General features: G+C 49.4%; 1 protein-coding gene across 7 annotated transcripts in view; it reads left to right on the top strand.

Moving 5' to 3' along the window:
* The first annotated feature begins 1,130 nt into the window (after positions 1 to 1,130).
* Positions 1,131 to 17,029, top strand: part of Snph (syntaphilin) — a 42,560-nt gene continuing 26,661 nt past the window's right edge. For 3 of the 7 annotated variants that reach the window (XM_021193235.1, XM_021193234.1, XM_021193232.1), the window contains exons 1-2: positions 1,131 to 1,262; positions 1,464 to 1,570. The gene's annotated coding sequence lies outside the window, so the exon portion shown is untranslated. Of the gene's footprint in view, positions 1,571 to 10,762; positions 11,138 to 17,029 lie in introns of those variants that run through there. The other 4 variants (XM_029536673.1, XM_029536671.1, XM_029536669.1 and 1 more) reach the window with 2 other exon arrangements.

The following is a 17,029-nucleotide window of genomic DNA, read 5'->3' as shown; positions in this document are numbered from 1 at the left end:
AGAAAGCTTATGGTTGCATTGTGTCCTCAATCAGGAAGCAAAGAGATGAATGCTCCTACGTAATGAGTTTTCTCTTTTCACCCTACCCAGTCTGGGCCCTAGGCCACATCCAAAGTGGGTCTTTCTTCCTTCCTTAGGGAAATCTCTCTGTAAACACCTTTACAGACATATTCAAACATATGTTTCTGAGGCGACTGCAAATTCAGTCGAGTTGACAATGGCAGACGACCTCCCTGAGATGGTGTCTGAGGAGTCCAAGGAGCAAAGTGGAAGTCTCGGTTGTTCCAAACCCATGGAATAGCAAATAAAAGCTGGGGGTAGAGGCCCAGCATGGAAGAATTTGTTGAGAGCAAAGGAGCAAAATGAGTGGCGGGCCAAGTCACGTGAGAGGACAGCAGAAAGTCGAGGTAGAGTAAGATCAAGACAGCAAGGTGAAAACTTCCCAGAAGACTGGGAGCAAAGGCCCAGCTGATCAGAAAGGGCTGCTTCAAGAAGGGAGCCCCTTCCCACCGCACCCTGTGGGGCAGGCAAGAAACCAGGCCAGTAAGTTAACTTATTACAGAGGCCAGAAACAAACGGAGCGCTAAAAATCCAGCTTCCTGGACTTTGTGGTCTCTTGAGCCCTTTGATGTCAGGTAGAAGGCAGGAGACAAACCCACAATAAGGATTAGTTCACTTTATATTGCCCATCTTTCCAGCTTACTATTTTAATACTGCAAAGGATAACATTTCTTAAATACCTTCGGGTATTTAAGATTCTTTGTTGTTGTTGTTGTTTTAAGGCAAGAGCTGTTCACATTAAATAACTCCTGTCACTCACAAATGGGTTTAGGGGGTCAAAAATGTTTCTAAAGGCTTCCAGATAATACTATTACTTAATGTGTGCCAAGGGGTGAGTTACTGAGGCCCAGAAGCTGAAGGGATAGATACCCTCTGAAGTCCTTCCCATCCTCCACCTCTGCGCAACAGCTAGTTGGAGGTAATAAAGGACCCCATGCATGCTTGATGTCTTGGCTCCAGGGCTCTCAGAGAGAAACCAACTATCTCTTTAAGAAGGAAAGTGAAGACGGGAGGCTTACGCAGCTGCCGGCGAGCTGCCGACTGGCTCATCCCCTCCATCCACCTCTCCTTCCCCGCCCTCCACCTCTCCCTCCCGGCAGCCCCAGCCCCAGCAAGCACCCGCTAGCCACCTTCAGCTGGGGCTCGGGAGAGCAATCCAGCTGCCCTCCTGGGGGCAGCCCAAACCATGGAAGCCTTCGCAGGTGATGACAAGGACCCCGGGGACCTCCGGGCCCACCGCCCAGCCTCACCCGCCGCACCCAGGAGTGCAACTGCGGGGGTGCGGGGCGCCGGCCAAGCACAGGAGCTGCCCTAGCCCGCGGCGGGCAGCGTGTCCTCCGAGCTTGCGGGCTGCGGCCACCGGCGCTCACCCGCCCCTGTCTCTCTCTTCCCCACCGCCGCAGGTTGCTGATCACCGCCAGGCGGCTGCTGCAGCGACTGCAGAGGCGCTGCGCCAAGCGGCGCGGGAGTCGTGCGAGCCGGCGGGACTGCGGAGGGCGAGTGGACCCAGGTGAGGAGGCCGCGGTGGAGCGGGAGGGGGCCTCCGTGGTTCCGCGGCCGCCGGGGCCAGTTTGAGACCGCTCGCGGCGGCGCGATCCCGCAGGGGTACCAGGAGAGGAGGGGATTAACGTGACTCACCCCTAGCCTCCCTCCATTCCCCCACATCCTCGTAAGCACCCCTCTCCCTAGCGTGAAATTTACTAATTAATTAGAGGATGCTGTTTTCAGTAGGGAAGACGCCCAAGGTCTTTGACATCTAGTAGGTGGGTTTTAGGGAACTAACCCCTCGCCCTTCTTGTTTGTTTTTCTCTTCTGGCATTCTGCAAACATGTGAGCTTCTTTTTGGAACCGCGCAGCACACCCACCCCAAGGTCAAGTGCCTGTGACTCCCTTCCTATCTTGTTCACTGATAAACATCAGAGCCTTGCAGTAGATCTGGCAGAATTTCCCATGATCCCTAGAGTGGGAAATTTGCCTCAGTCTCCCTGGAGCTTCCAGGGTATATGTTGTTTTCTCTTTCCACTCCCTAGCAGGGAGCCAGACGGCTTGCAACACCTGCCAGCCTCTAAACTCCCCACATTCCCTTGCCTAAACTCTGCAGGGGTGGCGAGGCTGGTCACGTGCTGCTTGTTGCCTTGGCCTTCTCTGCCCAACTGGGGGTTCAGACTTCCGGTGGGATGGAGGAGTTTCCCAGAAAATGCTGGTCTCTGTAAGTCGAGGGGTGTAAGGAAGTGAGATAGCCTGAGGTTCTGGGCCTTAACTTGCTGGTTGGCTCCAAGTAGCCATCTTACTATTTCTTTGGGTGTGGGTGTCTGCTTGCTTGTCTGTTCAGTGCAGAGGCTGGGCTAGATGATCCGTACAATTTTAATATATCACTTGAGTGTGGCTTCAATAACTCTGGAGACTTGTCCATTAAAACCATTTAAGGTTAGGACCTTGACATAATTGAGGTACCCTTGGTTATTCTCTTTGGACTCTGGACTTCTTGAGTGAAATGTTGACCTTCTGGGTCTCACAACGCTGGAAGCATCAGAGGATTCTGTGGAGATACCCCTGCCCTGACAAGTTACTTCCCTTCCCCAGCCTTAAATCCCTCACTTGTGAAACTGGGAGCTGGTACCGGCCTCAGAGTTCTAAGGGTGAGATGAGATTCAGATGAAAGCTCTTGACAGAACGGCTTGACACACACCATAGGCTTTCAAAGATTCAGAATTGGAAGGCATATTAGGAGAGAGAGTTCATGCTTGCCCACCAGACTCTTCCAGAGCAGCCAGGAGATGAGAACATTTCCATTGCAAGAGCTATGTCAGTTCTAGCAAATGACAGTTGCCTGCAGTCATGTATAATCCAGCCATGAGCTTGGAGGACCCTGTCATCCATAGGTGGCATCCCACGGGAACAGAAGCGCATAAGTCTTGAGAGCTGGCAGAGAGCAGGAGCCAGACTCAGAGATCTCAATCTCTCCCTTCCCTAGCCTAAGCTCTTCTGAGACCCAGGCAAGAGAATCAAGTTCTGGGGCCCACATTTCCTATTCTCTGTTTCCTTCCTTCCTTGTCATTTTCAGCAGACCGGACCAGCCATCCTGTCTAGCTCTAGTTTATTCCAGCAGCATAAAGGAGACTCCCAACAGGGTGGGGTGGAGCTTTTGCCGCAGCACCAGTTAGGTCAAAAGAGTGGGATGCTCCCTCCCATCCCTTCTGTCCTAAATCCCTGCTGGACCTTGAGCTCTACCCCCCACAGAGTTCCAGCCTTTGCTTCTCTGTCTCCAGACTCTGGTCCATGACAAGGCATAAAGTAGGTGCTTAATACGTGTTGAGTTAAATACATTTGAGAAGATGATGCCTCCAAACAAGCTGTATTGGGAAAAGGACTGTGGTGAGTTGGCTTTCAAAGGTCAGATGCTGCACCAGTGTTGGTTGCCATTATATGGAGATTAATAATATTCAGATTAGTATGTATTGAGATTACTAATAATTACTCATGCAGTATACTCATGATTGGAGAGAACTGGGAAGAGTGATTCCAGCCATCACTGTGTGAGGGAGGGGAGCTGCACAGGAGAGCTAACCAGGCTAATACAGAAAGCAGTAGAAGGTCAGAAGACCCAGGTCCCAGACTCCATCCAAATGCCACCTCACTGTGTGACCTTGGGCTTATTTTTTTTTTAGCATTTCGTTAAGAGGACTTTTAAAAATAAAGAAAATGGATGACTATCTATTATTCCTAATATCAGTTATGGAATGCCAGAGCACTGTAGGTGATCCTTATTGTCTTTGCTAGAAAAGGAGGAGACAGAAACTTGGAGAGATACAGGATGTGCCTAGGGATGCCCATGAAGAAGTGGTGGTCTATGCAGCTCAGAAGCCTAGTCTCTTTCACATATGCTGCCTCCTCCCACCTGTCCCCTGCTATGGCATGCGTGTGTGGCATGCATGTGTGTGCCCTTGCACACAGGCATGGAGTTCAGAGCCAGGAAAGCTGTGAAGGATCATGAAGGCAGATCAGGCATCTCCCCAGGATGACTGCTGCAGAGGACGTGCTGGGCTGAACTGAGAGGAGTGTGTGAGTCAGGGCTGCAGAGCATTTGCCATGAGCTCTGTGTCACTGAAGGATGGAGGGTTCCCCTTTCTCAAGGAGAACGGCTGGGTCTGAATGACAGCCATGACAAATGTGCCTTCTGTGCGCTCCCTGTGCAGCATCCCAACATGGTTTCAGTTATTTACTGCCCAGACCATCCTAATGTGTAGGCTCCATACATCATTTTATCCATTTTGCAGTGAGGACACCAGGCAGACAGGCTGAGAGTGTTGCCCAGAACTGGACAACTAAAATACTATAGAACCTGGCAAGTACGGAGCTGAGGACACATCAGCTTGGGAGTCAAGGAACTGCTTTTAGTTTGAGCCCTCCCTTAGACTGGGTCGCCTTGGGTAAGCCAGTCTCCCTCTGAGAGACAGTGTCCCCACCGCTCCAACAGACTGAATGTGCTGTTTGGCTCTGAGTCTAAATGTGACCCAGGGTAGAGGGATTCTCGGTCCTTTTGAACAGGGCTCAGTGTTTGTTATCATTCATTAGCTAGGCTCTGGGCCAAGTGCATGGGTATGGGAAAGAGCTAGAGCCAATCCTGAGTTTCAAGAAGCCCAATATATGAGCCGGGTGTGGTGGCACACGCCTTTAATCCCAGCATTCTGGAGGCAGAGGCAGGNGGATTTCTGAGTTCGAGGCCAGCCTGGTCTACAAAGTGAGTTCCAGGACAGCCAGGGCTATACAGAGAAACCCTGTCTTGGAAAAAAAAAAAAAAAAGAAGAAGCCCAATATGTAGGTACGAAAAGACCTAGGAGGGATACTGATAAACATTATAATCTGGGGGCAGAGAAAGAGACGGAAAATCAAGAAGACCCAGAGAACTGATGTCATTAGCATCTTTAAATCCTATGCTAAGTTTGAGACTAATGATAGTAAGATTCTTTCCGGTCCCAGCAGTGTTAGAGGCCTGTGCGTTCTCTTCCCCAGCAGCTAGAAGGTAGCCACAAAGTCTACCTACGATCACTCTGTGACACTGTTCAGTTGAATTATACAGTTATCCCAAGTGGGCCAGACACTTTCCTGTCCTTAGAGGCTTCTAGAAACAGGATCTGCTAAGTTTGGTTTTGTTTTTGTGAGACAGGGTCCCAAGCTGGCCTCGAGCTCAGGACCATCTTGCTCTTCCCTCCTACATGCTGGGATTATAGGTGCATGCCACCACACTTGGAAGAAGTGTGACTTTTCTGTTGTTACAGTCTGTCTGTGACTACCTAGAAGATAGTCTTTTTGTACCTTGTGTACCTGGAGGACACTCTATGTAGTGTCTGTGACTATTGGAAGGCTCAAAGCCTTCCCTTCAGACAGTTCTCAGTGTCTCCTACATGAGGAAGAACCACTTACCTTGAGAAGTTGAGTCATTGTTCAAGATTTCCCAAAAGGGCAGAGGCCAGAACCATCCAATAAGAACACGCGTTTCTGAGTCATGTGGGCTCTTTCTGTGTCTAGGCCACCCAGGCCCTAGGGGTGGGCAGCTGGTGCTCAGTGCTGGTGACACTGAGCCAAGAGCCCTTGCAGAGGGAAGTCTGTGTTCCCAGGCTGCTCTACATCTCTTAATGGATGGGATATTTATGAAGTGTTTGTCACATGCCCAGCACTGTCCTCTGAATTGAGATGCTGAGCCAACCCTAAAGAAGTGTCTGGGAGGCAGCCTAGTACGGTGGAAAGAGCCAGCAATAGGAATCTAAGGCTGAGACCCTGCCTGCACCCTGAGGTCAGACCTCTTACTTCTCCATACCTGCAGAGTAAGAGTCAGAGGTTAGCTAGGCAGTGGTGGTGCATGCTTTTAATCCCAGCACTTGGGAGGCAGTGGCAGGTGGATCTCTGGGTTCAAGGCCAGCCTGGTCAACACAGAGAAAGTGTGTGTGTGTGTGTGTGTGTGTGTGTGTGTGTGTGTGAGAGAGAGAGAGAGAGAGAGAGAGAGAGAGAGAGAGAGAAGGAGAGAAGCAGTCAGAGGTGGAGATGGACAAGGGCCCTTCAAGCTGCGATGAGCTAAGGACTTTACAACTGTTTTCTTCTGTGACCACTTTGGAGCAGGGATGGGGGGAGGCGGGGTGGATAGGGACCAGGTACCTGTAACTTGAGGAAGACTCAGATAATGTAACAAGAGGCAGGAACAAATGCTCTGTGGATTTGCTCGAAGGATAATGTTGGGGAATGGCTCCATTCAAAGCCACCTCTTGAAAGATAGAATGCTCCAGATATAGATAGATGGATTCCTGTGTGTTTGGGTTTGGGTCAGGAGGAGCCTGCTGTCATACGGGGACAGGCTGGCTACGTAGCAAGGACTTGCGTTCACAAAAGTCTGCACCTTTGGGAGTCTAGCCTAGCTTGGCCAGCTTTTTATTTTGCCAGATAAGGACATTTCAGATGATACTCAGAGTTCTGTTTACTATCATATTGTAAGAGAAGATCCTCTCAGACTCTAGTACCAGAAAGATACCGCTCAAACTGAGTATGTTTTGCTTTTAAAAAAAAAAACCTCACTGTAGCCTGGAGACGTTGCTCAGAGTGGAGCACTTGCCAGTGGGTGCACAAATCCATGGAATCCTTCTTGAGCACCACAGATGATGATGGTGGTGGTGGTGGTGGTGGTGGTGGTGGTGGTGGTGGTGGTGGTGGTGGTGGTGGTGGTGAAGAAAGTACATTTTATAATTATTTTATTTTTGTATGGCTGTTCTGTCTGCATGTGTGTCTGCACTATGGTGCATGCCCGGTGTCCACAGAAGCCAGGAGAGAGCATTAGATCCCCCTGAAACTGGAGTTACAGATGGTTGTGAGTCACCATGTAGGTTCAGGAACTCAAACATGGGTCCTCTGCAAAAGCAACCAAAGCTCTTGACCACGGAGCCATCTCTCTAGCCCCCATAATAACACATGTCAAAGCCCTAACTCATTAGCCATATTTGCCTTAGTTTGTCTCAGGCAAGTGACCTTGTGTTGTTGGTCCAAGTCGGGCTGCTTGGATTTTAATCCTCATCTCGTTTCCTGAGTCTGTCTCCTTGTCTCTGAAATGGCAATGATGCTCTGTGTCTGCAGAGGTTATTAGGGGGTCTATTCACCAATAGAAACCAAAGCAAGAGCCTCCCTCCGGTGCGGTTCTCTGTAAAGGCAGAGTGAAGGCTGGGTTGTAGTGCTCTCTGGAACGAGGCAGTTGCTGTCTTGCTCTGCCATTCTTGACTGCAGGAATGCCAGCCCTGGTCTTCTCAGATCTGGTGATCTGCGAGGCAGAATCTGGAGCACTGTTATGATGGTGCTCAATGTTAAAGATGGGACCAGCGAGGTAATATTTCCAGTGCACGTATTGAACTATGTCTGTTAGGTCATTGGTAACCTCTGACGAAGATCTTCCATGTGAGGCCCACAGTGCTCAGCAGTTGCTAGCTGGTCTACAGGGAATGGAAATCATTTGGGAAGGCAGGCTCATGCTAGGGTAGGCCCATTCCGCAAAGCTGGGAACTTTCCTGGCTTTGGCAGCCTGCACTCAATGGCTCTGCCTCTGTGACTTCCAAGGCCCTAGTTGAGGCTCCTTACTTTCAACAGCACCATCAGGACTGCCTGGGGACGGAGGCTTCCGGTGCCTCTGTAGCCACTTGAAACTGGTCCTGATCAGGCTTCCTACCATGGAGGCTCCCAAAGCATAGTTGGCAGCTTTAGTAGGGGGTCTTATTGCGTGGCCTATGAAGCCTGACACAACCACTTGGAGACCTGAGGAAAGACCCCTGATGAAGCACTTTCTGTCTTTGGAAGCTGAGGTACTGCTGCCATCTGCTTGAGTGGAATATGACCTGGCTAGCCAGCAGGCGTTCTGTGTGTTGCTCTGTCTCGTGGCCACTCTGGGAAAGTGGGCTCTGGTTGCAGAGGAAGCCTAGAGTGTTCTAAAAGAAGAGCCTCGGAGGAGTTTACATTGAGCAGGAGGAAACCCAGGCGTATGGTTTTAGGGCCTTCCAAGATTCAGATGAAAGCCACTGATGACAGTTGCATTCTTGTGGCCCCAGTTAATCAAATATTCATCAAGCAACCTAATATGATAAGACTATTCTGGACATGTCAGGGGAGGCAAAGGTACAACTATTCATTTACATCCATTCTCCTGAGTGTCTGTCTCAGGCCCAAGGTGTGCTCCCTTTCCTTGGGGAGCTCTCCAGTCTGGCTGAATTGGATGGATGCATGGATAGATGGATGGATGCATGGATGGATGGATGGATGGATGGGTGCATGGATGGATGGATGCATGGGTGGATGCATGGATGGATGGATGCATGCATGGATGGATGGGTACATGGATGGATGAATTGGATAGATGGATACATGGATGGATGGATACATGCATGCATGCATGGATGGATGCATGGATGGATGGATGAATTGGATGGATAGATGCATGGATGGATGGATGAATTGGATGGATAGATGGGTGGGTGGGTGGATAGATGGATAGATGGGTGGCTGAATTGAATGGATGGATAGGTGAGTGGATGGATGGATGGATGGATGAATTGGATGGGTAGATGGATGGATAGATGGCTGAATTGGATGGGTAGATATATGGGTGGGTAGGTGGATGGATAGATGGCTGAATTGGATGGATGGGTAGGTGAGTGGATGGATGGATGGATGGATGGATGGATGGATGGATGGATGGATGGGTAGATGGGTGGATGTATGTATGGATGTATGTATGGATGGGTTGGTAGGTGGATGAATGGGTTGATAGATGGATAGGTAGGTAGATAGGTCGGTAATTGGATGGATAGGAGGGTGGGTAGGTGGATGCTATACAGAACCTGCTACATAGAAATGCTACTAACAGATCTGTGTGCTCTGGATATGCAGCCATGTTGCAGTTGGTCTGGGAGATTTGATAAACCCAGGTGAAAGGCAAGGTACAGAGGCTTAGAGGAAAGAGAAACAACTACGGAATCTAAGGGCTCAGGGGCGCAGATCAGAGATGGAGACATGCGTGTGTGTGTGTGTGTGTGTGTGTGTGTGTGTGTGTGTGTGTGTGTACTAGACCATAGCTGGATCCCGTTTTCAGTCCCTGCCTCCCAAAAGAACACCAACTGAAGCCCTTTATCATAGGTGGTCCACACTTTATAGGGGAAAGCACCAAGGCTCAGAGAGGAGAAGCCGTTTGCCCAAGATTACATAGCTGCCATGTAGCAGAACCCACATAGTTTTGCCATCGAGGCAGTGTTCTCCGTCTAAGTACCTCTGGATAGCTATTCATTTGATGGCCACATGGGTAAGCACACTGTCACAGTTACAAAGCTGGGACTTCTAGAGAGAGTTGGCCCAAAGTTTTATGTTCAACATGACAGGGGTCAGGACTTCCTCTAGTATAGAGACAAAATGGCACTCTGCAGGGGACCCCTCTGCAGGCATTCAAAGTCATAGGAGACAGTCTGCATAGCATTGAAGGCAGAGCCTAGACCAGTACTTGCCAAGGAAGGCAAGTTCTGGCACAGACCAGAGCCCATTCTCACCATTGAGGTGAGGATAATAAGCAACTAGCAATAAGATGGCACGTTTGGGGCTGGAAAGAAGGCCCAGCAGTTAAGAGCAGGTACTGTTCTTCCAAAGAGGGCCCGAGTTTGGTTCCCAACACCCACATCTGGAGGCTCACAACTACCTGTAACTATTTCCAGGGGATCCAATACCTCTGACCTCTGAGAGAACCCCCACACAGCTCTATATTACTAAGATATAAAAGAAATCTACAGGGGCGGGGGTGGGATAATCTTCAGAGCTAGCCTCTGGCATCAGGGCTGATCACATAGGCCAGGATGTCCTAGAAGGGACTCCCAAGGTGGTGTCATAGTGAGCAGCAGCTGAGCCTGACTCACCCTGCAGTGCAGAGGGTCTGGAATTCCAGGACAGGGCACAGTGATGCAAGTGGGAGGCACCACTCATGTTCCCAGTGAAAAGAACAGCTGGAAGCTGATATTTCAAGGAAGGCCTTCAAGGAGGAGGACTCAAAATTCTGGCAGAGTACTGGCTGAGGGAGGGGAAAGGACAAGGACTGTAAAGCAGATGGACCCCAGCTTGGTGTTAGGTCTGGGGCTCCCAGCAAAGGGTAAGTCCTTGTCCTCTCTGGCAATGGAGGCACTGGAAATCCTACATCTGCCCCAAAGCCTCACAGGGAAACCAATTTGGTGCTGTTCCTCAGAATCCCACACATCCCTCTCTTCCCTGTACTGACACACACATACACACACACACACACACACACACACACACACACCTTCCCTTTTGGAAGTGGCAGACTTTGAATACTGAGCTAAGTGCGAGAGCGAAGCTTGCTGAACGTCACCTCTGCCGTGAGACACGGTCATGTGACAAAGGACACCTCCCTCACCTTTGGGGGCCTGAGCCTGTGGAGAGAAGCCTCTGATCAGTTGTCTGAAGCAGCTGTGGGTCCTCTGGAGCTCCTCACTGTTCATGATGAGCACTGGCTTCAGAGTCAAGTCTGACGCTCTTCCAGGTCTGCTATTTGTTAGCCTGGGGTTTGAGCCACGTCCTGTGAGCATCCTTGACCATGTCCTCAGCTACCAGAGAAGGACCAATTGTTCCTTCCAGAGAGCAGATGGGATGCTCCCCTGAGAGCCTATGTGAACAAGTCCCAGAGTGCAGCAGGTAACCCCACAAAGCTGATTCCCAGTCACCTTCTTCCCCAGACATCAGCCCCTCTCCCCTTCTCAAAGCCCCAAGTGACAAAGAACACTGCTGCCCATGCTGGCCTAGTAATGTAGGGCTTTACAGCCCCCTCCTGAGAGCCCCCCAGGCACAGCATTATGATCTAAAGGGATGCTGGATCACCAGCCACCTGATTCCAGAACCCTGGTTCTCACCTCCCCTTTGCTTTTGCTTTCTCTCCCTCATTCTGTCCTCAGAGGAGACTTGTGCACATCCATTCTTCACGCCTCAGCTCTCACCTGGGCTTTTCAAAGGAAGCTCATGACCAGGGGACGCTAAGAGCTCCGAAGGACTCCTGACGGTGTGTGACTTCAGAAAAGTCCCTAAGCGACCTAGGACTTGATGTGTTCCAGATCGGCAGTCTCCGCTCTGTGCTCCCCTTCCCCCTCCCTCTCTCGATTATTCCACTCACCCAGTTCCTCGTTTATGTAACTTTCTTCCTGGTTGGTATCTTCTGGCGTTCAAGGCCCAGCTCAAGTGCTGTCTTTTTCGGAATCCTCTTCCGAACACCCCCCTACACACACACACACACACACACACACACACACACACACACACACACACACACACACAGCTCCTCCTCAGAACCTGGGCCCTTAGCCATTATTCTGTGTGGTCAGAGGTGAGAGAGCCCCTTGCTACCTCCAAGAAAAATGTGTTCCTCTGTGGAATTCCAAGACTGAGGGGAGATTGGCCCCTCCCTTAGCACTGAGAGGAGGTAGGCATTGGAAGGATCCCAAAGGTCAGCTGTTCCATCAAGGGCAGGGCTCAGGTTACGGCTACGTTGGGCCTTCAGACTCTCTGAGCGGTCAGCTGTGGAGAACACAAATGGGGTACCCTTTTAGCATCTGCTGTGAACAAGTCATGGTATTTGTCTGGCCTTGTTACCTCACTGGTCAATGTCATTAAACTTAGCCTCGGAGGAGCAAATTGGAGTGAAATTAAACTGGATTAGGAACCCCATTTGTGCCACTTTAGGGTTCAGCCGACAGTAGATGCACAGTAAGTTCTGGGGAAAAGTCTATGACTCTTGCTTTCTCGTGTCTGTTCAGTTGCTTTCTCCTCCCCACAGGGGTTTAAACAGGCCAGGTGCGTGCAAGAACAGGACAGTCACCTAGAGAAATGTCCCTCAGAGGCTGTCACTCACTGTCAATCAGTCTGAATGGTGGGCTTTGGAGCCTAATGTCCTTTCTTACTCTGCACTTCTGTGATCCTGTGAATACTTGACTCCCATTAGTCGATTATTAGAAGTCAGTTGGGGTTCAGCTTGGATGTCTATTTAGTAGTGATAAAAGGCAGAATTCTGTTACAGTCGTGAGCTAATTGAAGGCTTTGAAGTGACATGGTTATCAAATCCCAGCCAAGAAGAGCTGTGATGGAGCTTGGGAAAGGAACCCAGATAGGGAGGTTGGGGTATGCGTTTCCGTTAGATTTGGGAAGGATGCATCATGGCTGCTCCGGTGAGTTTCCTGGGGCAAGAGTATCCCCGGTGGCCTGGCGTGAGTGTGGCACACAGGATGACAAACAGCCACGGCATCTCTAGCAGATGAGCTATTCAGCCACCAGAGTTTTCTGGCTACCTCAGAGACCATGTGGCAGCTTCTCCCTCAAAGCAAGGGTATGTATGTGCTGTGTACGCTTAGCTTCCTAAGACTCGTGCCTGCCACCCTTCCTCCTCCTTACATTTCTCCCACCCTCTCCTCTCTCCCACTTCTGGCTCTAGTGAAGTACAGTTTAGTAAGCAGCAAGCTGCACATATTTAAATATACTGTTAGGTCATTTTGGTAACCCACTCTCACAACTAAGATTCCCTCCTCTTTCCTAGAAGTTCCTCTTGCTTCTTTGTAACTTGTTACTCTCTAGCCTTATCCCCTACTGCCTGGGCAACAGTGTACCTGCTTCCCACCACTGGTGCTTTTAGACATTTCTACAGATGTAACTCTAGAGTGGACCTTTTGGGAGGTGTGGCTTTGTTCCTACAGTAAAATTATTTTGAGTCACATTGCATATATGAATATATGATATCTCTGGGGTACTGGAGAGATAGCTCAGTGGGCAAAGTGCTTGATTGGAAATCGTAAGAACCTGAAATGAGATCCCTAGAACCCATGAAAATCCAGATGATGCTGTGCACACTTGTAACTTCAGCATGGGGAAGGGAGGTGGACAGAGGCAGGTGGATTCCAAAAACTCTCTGACCAGCAAGTATAGCCAAAATACCCAGTTCCAGATCCAGTTAGAGGGCCCCATCTCAAAAAAATAAGGTAGATAATGGTACGGGAAGATATGCAACATTGACCTTCAGTATCTACAAGTGTTCCATGTTTGAGTACATTCACAGATATGTGTGTACATACCGGCATACATGCATGGATGGACACAGACACACACAGACACACACACACACACACACACACACACACACACACACACACACACATACACACACTATAAAAGAAAAAGAATGGTTTGTTTCTTTTTATAGCTAGGTAGTATTCCATTGTATGAGTAAAAGATCAACCATGACTGGTTTGCTTATTCATATTTTGTTGGTTATACAGGTTTTTTTCTATGGTTTTTTTGCTGCTACAAACAAACATTTTTTACACAGATTTCTTGATGAACACACACTGTTTTCTTGGTTTATTTAAAGACCAGCCTCTGCTTGGAGAGGGGTTCTGAGGAAGGGGGAGGGAGTCTAGGGGCGGGGAAAACAAATGACTCAAAGTCAAATTGTGGCTCCGAGCTGACAGCCATGCTCTTCTGGAGAGAGCTTTCCAGCCAGCTTTCTTTCTATTCTGCTTTCTTTCTCTCTGATCTGTTTCTCTTTTGCTATGTTCTGTTCGTGCCAGTTCTTCAAGCAGTTCTCTCTTGCTAGTCTAAAAAAAAAAAAAAAAAATTCTCTGGCTAGCTCATCTCCTGCAGATCATAAGCCCGGTCTTTTATTTTACATATCAATCCAGTCATTTACTCCAGGTTTCCTTTTGGTTATCCCGTGAATCAGCATCCTGTGACCCTAACCCCTTAATTCTTAGGGAACAGCAAGCACACTTTCCCTTGTAACATTACAAAAGATCTGCCTGCCTCCGTTAAGCACAGATGCTGAGCTAGCTGGTTAGGACCCGTCCTGAAATGACCACTTCTACCACACGTGGACCTAACCTTGCTCTGTCTCAGGCTGATCCTGAACGCAGGAATTTGTCTGCCTTTGTACACATAAACAAGAAACCTTAGCTGGGTGGAATCGACTTTGATCACCACTCCCTAATCTCTTTCTCTACTGCCTTAGTATCTTTCTGACAAGTTGGCTCATAGCGCAGCTGCCTCTGTTCCTTTGGATTCGTGAAGTCCCTCATACAATTCATATCACACCTTTATTTTTTCTTTGCATAGTTGAGAAATTGTGTATTTTTGAACTCATGTTTTTCGAGTTCTTTCCCACAGCCTTCAGGGCTGCCCTGAAGGTCTCAGCAGTTACCACTTTGCTGAGACATCAGCCATACCTTTGCCTCCTGGACTCCTGCTCTATGATTATCTGGGAATCATTAGTGTTAAGTGGGAGGACATTCCTCAGAGGAATGTGAAAATATGTACATTTTTATACAAACAAGTCTCACACACACAGCAGTCGTGGAGGACCATGCCTGCTGGCCCTGTCCCAGGGACAGGAACCCTGTCATTCTGTCCCCACCAAGACCGTATGGGACTCAGCATTATTCCTATAAGTAAATGCACATACCATTTGATGCATTTAATTTAATGTATGCAATTAACTAAGACACGCCCAGTTCACAGTCCCAGTTGGCTTATGGAAATCCTGGAAGAATCCAGGTTCCTCCACGTCTTCTCCTACACTTGGAGTGGTTGGTCTTACGTTTAGCTGTTATGGTTGATGTGTGAAGGGAGGGTGCTTCTCCACGACCTTCATTTTCATTTGCCTTTCCTAATGACCAATGGCAGGGCCATTTCCTATGCTGTTTTGCAGTCCGTGTATCAGTTTTGGTGAAGTGTCTATTCTGATGGGGTTTTTTTCCCCATAAAAAGGGGGTGTTGTTGATCTTGCTGAGCTGTTGCAGTTTGCTATTTATTTTTGGATTCAGGTTCTTTGTCAAATACTTACATTTTGCAAATATTGAGTTTTAGACTGTGGCTTACCCTCCAGGGCCTAGAGAGTTTCATGTTATGTATACACACACACACACACACACACACACACACACACACACACACACATGGGTGAGCTCTGACTAAGGTTCCATGGGGTTTTCATTTGCCCAGTGACATTCTAGGTACCTATGTTCTATAGATATCTCCAGATGCTGACCTGCAGGGACACACACATACATATATACCTATGTACATACATATACATGCATTTTCTGGATTCAGTTCTTCCTCGTTGCTATCTCACGGATAAAAAGCTTTTGACGTTGCAGCACAATGTTTTCCTTTCGCTCTTTAGTTCTGCAAGGTTCATACACAAGAAGCGCACAAAGCATTTACAAAAGAAAAATTCCAAACCCCAGAATGTTTTTAAGTACATACATTATTTTGTGTTGGGTTATATTCACATCTGTCCTGGGCCTGACTGATGCAGCTCGGGGACACAAGTTGAACACATGTGACAGTCCCTGCAGGTCAGCGTCTGGAGCTATCTATAGAACATAGGTACCTAGAACCTCGCTGTGCAAAGATCCCATGGAAGCTTAGTCAGAGCTCAGTCATGACTCTGGTTTTCCAAGCTGTTCCTGGCCCCATTAGTCCTGCAACTGTAGGAGGGTCTGGCCACCGTTCTGCCTCCTTCATCTATAAGATGGTGACAGCAGAGCCTTTCTGTAGATGAGAGGTGGGGTCTGAGCACTCCAGCTCTCCACCTCCACTCAAGGATGAGGAGTGTGTGTCTGTGTCATTGACATCCTAAGGCGGCTGGGTGGAATGGGGTGGGGTCGTGTGCTCATTCAGAAAGGGCTGTGGAGCTTGGCCCTGGGCGGGACAGGGTGATGTCAGGCAGCCTTCTCTGCTAGGCTCTGGCTCTCTTGAACAGGGACAGGCATTTTCATGCTTCTGCAGAAGCTCTCCCACATCGTGGTGGCATTGTCTAGGCTCAGAAGCCAGCTACGGGTGGAGCAATACACTAAGGAGGGCATCGTTAACAGGGTCACGGGTGGGAGCTGTGGATTTGACCTCATGTAGAGCCATTCCACAGGCTTCCCTGCCTGAATGGTCTTGGCAGACAAGGAGGCTTGAGAGGCTCCCAGGAGCTTTTTAGAGGCCCCTGCATGAGCAAGTCTGGGACTCCACATGAACTCAGTCAAGGTAGCTGGGAAGAAGGCATGGGGGTGAGATTGATGTCACAACAGCTCTGAGAGGTGTGTGGCCATGGGCAGAGGTAGGTGCCCAGGCTTGATCCCCAGGAGAACAGAGGAACTTTTCAGAGCCCCCTTTCTGCTGCCCAGAATAAAGCTTCGGGGATCTCAGGATGCCCGGGTCATCTGTAGACTGCTTCGCTTCCTTCAGCCGTTGTTTTCCTAAATCTTGCTTCTGAAGCCAGCCCTATTCCCAGGTACCTGGGAAGACTCCCTACCTTTGAAGGTATGGATGGAGTCCCTTCTTGCTCAGCCTTTGCAGATGAGCAGCCAGCCAGATCTCAAGCCCAGAATGCTGCTGCCCATAGTTCACAGGCTGGAGCTGCTACCGCGACTTCCACCCAGACTTGGGGCTGTTTGTGTAGATGCTTGGAGCTGGGGACGTTGCCGTCCCTGAACAAAATTAGGGTTGTACTAATACCAGAGAAGGAAGTGTGAACCCTAAGAGGAAGGGATTGGTGTTTGTGGCCTCCCAGAGGCTAGGCATTGTCATGACTCTACCCCCTCTGCCTGCACCCCCACCCCCCCGCCCGCGCCCCCATGCCCCCACTCTGTCCCTCACAGGCCATCTCTTCTGGCCCTGAAGAGTTGACCCCCTGAATTCCTCTCAAAGCCACTTCTGGTTCTGTCCCCTCCCCTTTCTTCTCATTTTAGCTCTACAGCCCTCTTAACCTGACTCTTACCTGCTCCACTAGAGCCTTTCGTCACCTCTGGTGCAAGGGCACCTACCATGATTTAAACCTGACCTGACGTTGAACCTGCTAGTATTCCTACACCCATATACCTCCTGGCCCCAGCTTTGCTCTCTGCGGCCCCTCTGTCCCTAC

This window comes from Mus pahari, chromosome 3 (genome assembly GCF_900095145.1).
Source record: "Mus pahari chromosome 3, PAHARI_EIJ_v1.1, whole genome shotgun sequence".
Lineage (NCBI taxonomy): Eukaryota > Metazoa > Chordata > Mammalia > Rodentia > Muridae > Mus > Mus pahari.
The sequence above is the reverse complement of the archived record's forward strand: the minus strand, read 5'-3'. Positions and strand labels throughout refer to the sequence as shown.